The following is an 8138-nucleotide window of genomic DNA, read 5'->3' as shown; positions in this document are numbered from 1 at the left end:
CTAATTTTTGCCTCATAACTTTTGCACTGTCCACTTCCTGCTGTGACAAAACAAATTTCCCACGTGTGGGACTAATAAAGGTTATCTTATCTTATCTTATCTTACTTTACTCGTCACTTGAAAAAAGTAATCGGATTACAATAACGCATTACAAGTAACGCGTTACTGCCCATCTCTGGTCCTGAGTTTAATTCCTGTGGAGTTTTCTAAATTGCCCATAAGTGTGAAATGTTGTCTGTGTGTTAGCCCCGTGGCAGGCTGGCGACCTGTCCAGGGTCATCAACGTGTCAGAGTATAATCATTCCAGCGCGTGCTGTTTTATCATATCCTGTTAGTGTTTAGCTTTCAGACACACAGTTTGCAGTAAAAACATGTAGCTTTTTGATGCTTTATACGATTTGAAACTGTTTTTAAAGTGTGGATTAAAACGAGTGGAGTCAGCCAACATTTGAGCTTACCACATCGTATCTTACATGTTTTTTTTAAACATCAAGGCAAAATGTTTGTGTAGGTGTGTGCCCCATTTTTTAAAGCTCCAGTCAGAACAGCTGAGTCACTGACCATATCCCACTGCAGGCTTAAAAGAAGGTGGCTTTTAAGAGGACACCCACATTATTTTTCTTCTTTCTGAATCAGACTGATAAACAAGTAATCAAAGAACTGAACAAACAATTCTCATACAGACAGCCATGGACACACATGGACACACACACACCTCTGGGTAAATAAAGGTGAAAAAAAAGAGAGTTGGCTGTAGATTTATGGCAGAGTGTCAAGGAGAAGAGCCACTGACAGCTGGAGGACTCCCAGTCCTGATGCAATTCAGGTCACGCAGGCACACATTAAAGAAAGACACATCCACAGGTCAGTCCTTGGTCTGCTTTTTTTCTCCTTCAGTGAAAGGCAGACTTTGAATAGAAAACTAATTCATTTCGAAGCAGTTTATTTTAGCCCTGCATGCCATTTGAAGCTGAACAATGCCCATAATTCTATTACTGCTGTGACGTCCGCTGAGGGGAAAGAAGCTGCCTGTGACTCAACCGTCTTCGACCCTCCTGCCTCAGACTGCATCAGAAAGTAACCCTTATTTTTTAAAGCACTCAAAGCACCAGGTATCTATTTTTGGTGCATCCTTACCAAGGGTTGCCAACTTTTTAACTATCAAAGAAGGGATACTCTTGTGCTAGAAGCACAGTGCACAGCCAGCTGGGCATAGTGTAAATATGCACTGCATGTTCATATTCTTATAATAAAAACGCAGTAAAATGTTGGTATTCAGTTTAATCATTACCTCATCTAAAACAATAAAGAAAAATACAGTACATAATAATTTGGGCATTTCCTTTCAAAAATAAGCAAATAATAATAATGATGATAATAATAATAATAATAATAATAATGTAAAAACTTGTAGCTAGCCAAGCCCCTGTCGACTAGCATACTAGTAGAAGCTAGCCAGTGTTAGCTCCTCACCTGCAGACTGTCTCAAGCAGGTGAGGAGGAAGCTTATGTTTTCTTTTATTTTCTACAACAGCATGCCGTTATCATTAAAAAAACAAACTGGCATGTACTGTAAATGTGTAGTTAGACTTCTTAACCAGGGGTATTAAACATAAGGCCCAGGAGCCAGAATTGGCCTAGCAATGTCACCAATCTGGTCCACTGGGCGGCTTTGGAAAATGTGAAAGATGGTATAAATTCTCAACTTTTAACTTTATTTTCGTACAGTTTTCCCACTGATAAAGACCTCCTGGATAGTCATCCATACTACATTTAGGTAGCAGATAAACAAGTAAATGATGACATCTACTAGGGAAATGTCTTTATAAGTCCACAGAAAAAAGGACATTTTCTATGAATTAACAAAAGCTTTGTGTTTTATAATTACGGGACAGTCTGGGCAATGAGCCACTGCACTTTTTTCTGTACTTTTACACATTTATTTCTTACAATTTAAGCCCAAAAAGTTGTGCAGTAATTTTTCATTGCTTTTCACTTATTTCAGTATAAAATCTAATTTGCACTGTAAATGTTAAACTTCATGCATATGGCCCACAGTATAAAAAAGTTATGACATCCCTCTTCTTTATACTGACAGGATAGTTTCACTGACTGGTGGATTTTACATTGCTGACTTTGAAAGTCATTTTGTTCACATCTTCAAGCAGTTTTGGGGCAATGTTTAGTTTATTTGAGCCACCAACACCTTAAAAAAACACCTACATTTCCTTTCACCCCTCACACCCCCGCTCACTATTTCTCTTCTGATAGTCATAGACTCCCAAAGGCTCGTGAGCCATATGGCAACATCAGGGATCCGTGTGCACACTCCCAGTGTGTTAGTGTGCTGGAGAGGGAGAGCAGCCGTGGCTCAAGGTGTCAGCAGGCAGGGTGGTTTAAATTTAACAGCAACAGGGCTGATATCTGCATGGCAGGTCCTGTCTCTCCCCTTCTGCTCTCTCTCTCTCTCCTCACACACAGACACACACAGTCTGTCTTCATAGTCACCAGCCACAGACATCATCACACACAGCAGCAGCAGCAGCAGCAGCTCCCTGTCAGGAGACGCACCTCTTCGTCCTCTTCCTCTCTCTCACTCATCAGACCACCTGGATTGTACTAGAGGCCAGCTGAGGACGCGGCAGCAGCAGTGACGGCAGTGGAGGAGAGAGAAGGGACGCTCAGCGTTGCAAAGGGAAGGAGAGCGGAGCAAACATTCACACTGAGGATAACACTTCATCCGAGCTGGCAGGCTGAAGGCACAGCCAGTGGCACTGCAGAGGCACATCAGCACCGTGGGCTAAAGATTTGCTGCGAGAGGTAAGGCTGGAGCTTGGCTATGAGACAGTGTGTGTGTTTGTGTCATAAGATGTGTGTATATCATCTGTTTCCTTTGGAGGCAAATACACAAATGCAAAAGGTTGTGAGCCTGTGTGATTGTGCATGGATGTCATGGAAAATTATCACTGAGTCATGTTTGTAATAAATTACAAGTATTTCATTTTCAGCCTAGTCAGCCTGGCATTTTCAAAATTGTATTTTATTTATTAAAAAAATCTTGATTTTTAAAAAAAAAAATCCTGAATTTATTATTTAAGTATAGTCTGTATTTCTGCAAAGCCTTTTGCGCAGATGCGCTGAACTTCAGTGGATTTTCAGAACAACCACTGAGCAGAACATAATCTGCATTGTGGCAGCTTTTCTGCAAGGTTGCTGCTAATTGAATAGATACAAAGATTAGAGGCCAGAGGAGACCCGAGGCTCTGAGGAGGGGAGGGCACAGTGAACTCCTGCTGATCTTAATTCAATCTAATCGGGTTGAATTTGCTCTAATTAGGTTTATTTCTTTGGCTGGGACAGAGAAGGCTCTCACACATTTGGGTTTCTTTTTGCGGTTGGCTCTGCGTGACACTTTTGTTTTGCTTTCTTGGAGGGAATCACCATTACAGCTGAATCTGCTGATGAGGGCAGAACATGATATGGCCCCAGCAGTGGCAGCATGCCTCGTGATCAATTTGCCCACCACATCAAAGCTGGCGGTGATAATTCATCCACTCCTGTGCGGTGACACTAGCTCGAGCGGACGCTGGTGTTACACGGCGGGGTTGTATTAGTTGCAGCCGGGGAATTTCCAAAGGGCAGCGTGTCCATGAGAACCCACAGCAGTGTCATACAGTATCTGAGACCAACCAGAAGGGGTGGGTGACGGGAAGAAGGGAGGGAAGGAGGGAGTCAAGTTACCAATCTTGGACTCAAGTCTCAGATTGAAAGACGTGGGCGAGACTGGTAGCAATGAAGCATTTCCACTGGTTTAATTATGAAACTCTCACTTTATTATTTTCTCCTTTGGCTTATAACATGCCAAATCTTTCATCATATTATGGGATTGGGGAGGTGCTGTGCTGGCATCCATAGTTTGATGACGTGCTGGTATGTGGTGGTCAGCACAGTGAGAGCGAGAGATGTTACTAATAGAAGGATTAGCATAGCCTTTAAAGATCATCACATAACATTTTGGTTTGTGGTTACTCACAGGATGTGAACGATGATGGCTTGAGGCTGGTATTTATAGGTGGAATTTGGGGCTCTTTTTTGGGCTCCTGGAACAGTTGGCCATTTCCACCTCTTTTCTTTTTTTCTGATGTTTAAAGGTCTGCAATAAAAGCATCGACAGGTGTTCGAAGCACTCCTTCCCGAATGGAAGAAACCTTCTTCCTGTGAGTAAATATTTGGGCAGAAGGATGCCTTGCCGTTCAGGTTTAAACGGCTTGCAGTTTAGCTTGTGACCGGAAGTGACCGGTTAATCGGGTTAACCATGTATGATAGCGGGGCCGAGAGCCACGGCCTTCTGGTGCTGGTAATCTGCTGTAAGACAACAAAAGGGGGCTGGCCAGCAGGCTGATCAGCAGGTTTAGTGTGAATGGTGTTTATAGTATGTGTGTGAATGATTTATAGACAGTTCACCATAGGCCCTGATGGGAGTGTCGAAGCAATGACAGGCCCCTCACATGTCAGATTTTAGATTGACAGAAACTTTTCAAACTCCAATTTTTTTTTATACCTGTTTTGTATAAACTCCTTCAAATGACTTTAAAAATGACATCCTGCCCTGCTAGAAAGTGCTTTGCTTTCAGTCTGATTGACAGTTTGAGGGTAGTGGGGCAGAGATCGCTAAGCAAGACACGCATTAAGGCAAACCTCCTGGCACCCTGAGCTTCACCAGCTGTAGACTGGATTAGAAGGTCTAGCTCAAAAGGTCTTATTGAAGGTGTTTGATTCATCAGCAGGAAGCGACTGGTGGTTAAATTCAGGGTTTAAAAACATGGATCAAAGATGCTTGAAGTTTACTCCTTTTTCATCCCCTTGGATATCAACTGAGTTTAATCTTTTCTACTCGACTGGAAAAATCTTGGTCTTGAACTTTTTAAAAAATTTTTGTTGTTCATACGCTTACATCTTAAGGCAGACAGTCCTATATTCAGTAAAACAGAAAGTTGCAGAAGCTGTGAAAAGTCTGAGTGACTTAAGTTGTAGTGGCTGACTCCTTATAACTACTGAACTGCATCTCTGCAAACAATGAAAGCCTCATATTACAGTTTTGGAACATAGAAACACCGTCACACATAGCTGGACTGGCCATCGGGCATACCGGGCATTTGCCCGGTATGCCCGATGGCGATTTTTTTGTTTTTATGGGCCGATCGATTTTGGGTATAAATAATGAAAGGTGTTGGATTGGCCAATTGGTCATGATCGACTCTGGGCTGGACCAATTACAGCCGAGGAGGTCGGATGCACCCTCCCTCTTGTTTAGCAATCTTATAGATGAACTAAAGAAAATGGAGAACAAAAAAAGGAAAGGAGGTTCAGAAAAAATTATGGCCAAAAAGAAACAAGCCCTTCAGGCAGACGCTGCCAAATGTGTAAAAATAACTGAATTGTTTGGCGGTAGCTATGGCATAGCTTCCACAGATTTAGCAACATCAGCAAGTGGTGGAGGCCAGCAGGTGGATGAGGGAAAGGGGAGGCAAGAGGAGGAGAGACCCGAGGCGGCCGCCGGTCATAGTGGCAGAGGAACTGAACTTCAGGTAAGAAGTTATGACCTGCTGTCTGTCTGTGTCAGATATAAACCAAGTTTAGGTGGAGTTTATTTTCGTTGTGCTGACTTTTTACAGTCAGTTACAATAACTGGTACTGCGTACTAGCTAGCATGACGGAGTTTCTATACTGCTGGGCGGGTGCTATGAAGTTACTGATAGTAAATTTTATTTTATGCTTAAGGTTAGTTTCTCAAACTCCTCAAAATCTTAACAAATTGTGCCAATCCTTACATGTTGCACCAGCTGATTTATCATCAAAAGTGGAGAAGTCTGTGACAGAGGAGACAGAAGAGCAGCAGAGAGAGATGGAGAGATGACTTTATGTCATCCATGAGGGATGGATTTGACATATGTTTCACATATTATAGCCCAACAAATTACTTATAGCAATTTAAATACGAGCAATCAGTTTTTGTTAAATACCAGAAATCAGTTTTTGGCAGACAATCAGTTTTTGGCACAACACCGGCTATTGCAGTTAATAATACAACAGCTTCTTGCCATTTTTTGTGTTTCTTTTTATCGTTGTGTAACTGAGTTCAATTGAAAGCCTGCATGTGCTAGTACCTCTTGCAACAAGTTCCCAGAATCCTTTGCGGTTTTACCCCTGAATGACGTCACATTTTTGGTGGGCTGGTCTCTAGTCAAAATGCCCGGGCCGATTTTTTGTCCCAGTCCAGCCCTGCCGTCACATAACTCACCAAACTGGGGAGAGTTTTCCCCACGTTGCTTAACTGTGACATCACATCAGTGTGATTGGTCACCTGCACTGTTGAACCTGGACCAATATTAATTATGACGATCCAAAAACAACACCAACATGGGGAAACTGCAACGGTTAGGCGAGTACAAACTTATAACCTACTCCAACCTAATAACCCCTCCAACCTCCAAATGTGGGCTTTTATACTTTCTAAATAGAGAAACTTTATCTGTCAGTGTCTAACAATGCTGAGGCAAGTCTGTGACCTAAAACAGTATTTGATTTCCCTGGATGAGAAAACCAAAATAAGGCTCCTAACTGACTATCCGCTTGCATTGTGTCAGTTGTCTGAACCTAACTTTAACCATGACAGGAGTCTGTAATCGTTACACATAGTCTACCTGAACACTACAATCCTTATGTCTTGCTTTTTCAAGGCAGTTTAAATTAGTCTACTAAAAACGTGGCAGTAATCGTCAAACGGCCATTTGTGAAGGAAAATTAGGTGATTGCCATTTAATTTGGAGCAGGGGCGGATCTACAAGGGTGGCATGGGGTGGCAAGTGCCACCCTAAAATGATCCCTTGCCACCCCAAGTGCCACCCCAGGTTTTCCATATGACAGTGTTGTTTATTAAAATAAGATAGCATTAACAGTTTGAGCATAGTTACAGTCAACAGTGAATATAAATGCTAAAACTGATACATTACATAGTGTTTCCCCCCACCACCATTAACAAATGGTTCAGCCCATAGCAGGACTGGATTTTTTTCTTGTTTTCAGTAGCAAGCGATGTTTATGATTGTGCCAGAGCACATTTTGAACAACATCATGGGAATTTCGCTTTTTACACAGATGTTACACTCTGGAAATGGAAGGAAGGTGAATGTTATTAACCCTCTGTGGTCCACGGACACGCTGCACCTCCAAATCACATGACTGATGTAAGCTGACATAGCAACAAGCTGCAGCCACGCAGTGAGACAGAGCGAGTGAGAGAGAGCGAGAGAGTTTTTAGATGTGGGAGATTTGTGACGTTTAGTGTGGAGTGCATACTTAGTGTGTTGTGTTGTCTTGTGTAGTTGTTCTGTTGTGTAGTCGTTTTGTTTTGTGTGTCAGTGAGGGCACTAATGAATGTCACAGAGGCACATTTGCAACGTAAACACTGTCAACCAGCGGAGTGATACACTTCCTGTTGTCAAGCCTGCAGGTTTATCCCTGTGCTGTTCTGTCTTTTGGTGGACAAGCTTCTTTTTTACTGGCACACATCATTTGTGGGGCATCTTATTGCAACACCTGATTGTTCTCTCATTTTAGTTTTAGTAATATTTTTAAATGGTTGTAGAAAATGAAAAAAACAAAAAACAGCAGGTGTATTGGCTGCATTTTTAGATAAATAGTTGTATATGTTTACAAAATGTACATTTTATATTTGCATTTCAAGTTATAAAAATTTACTCAACATGTCTGTGGTTTTTTTACAGTAAAAAAAAATACTACTTGTATTTTTAAGTTCTTTGTGTGATTTCAGATCAGTAATACTAATGCAGTATGTCAGTGAAAAAAACAACTAAATTCAGTTGAGCTGAAAAGAATGATACCAAACAAGGCAAGGGGAAAAAAACAAAATGAAACAATTTGAGGGTGAAATACAAGTGTAAACTCAAAAGGAATCAAAAATGGGCAGTTGTATTTCAGACCTCAGTGGTAAATGGTAAATGGCCTGTATTTATATAGCGCTTTTACTAGTCCCTAAGGACCCCAAAGCGCTTTACATATCCAGTCATCCACCCATTCACACACACATTCACACACTGGTGATGGCAAGCTACATT

General features: G+C 41.7%; 1 protein-coding gene across 1 annotated transcript in view; it reads left to right on the top strand.

The window, feature by feature from the left end:
* Positions 1 to 2337: 2337 nt before the first annotated feature.
* filip1l (filamin A interacting protein 1-like) overlaps positions 2338 to 8138 on the top strand; it is a 97744-nt gene continuing 91943 nt past the window's right edge. The window contains exon 1 of the mRNA XM_005937321.3: positions 2338 to 2820. The gene's annotated coding sequence lies outside the window, so the exon portion shown is untranslated. The remainder of the gene's footprint in view (positions 2821 to 8138) is intronic.

Source organism: Haplochromis burtoni, unplaced genomic scaffold (genome assembly GCF_018398535.1).
Source record: "Haplochromis burtoni strain Fernald_Lab_line unplaced genomic scaffold, NCSU_Asbu1 Contig_67, whole genome shotgun sequence".
Classification (NCBI taxonomy): Eukaryota; Metazoa; Chordata; class Actinopteri; order Cichliformes; family Cichlidae; genus Haplochromis; species Haplochromis burtoni.
Note: the sequence above shows the minus strand (reverse complement) of the source record. Positions and strands in the feature narration are given on the sequence as shown.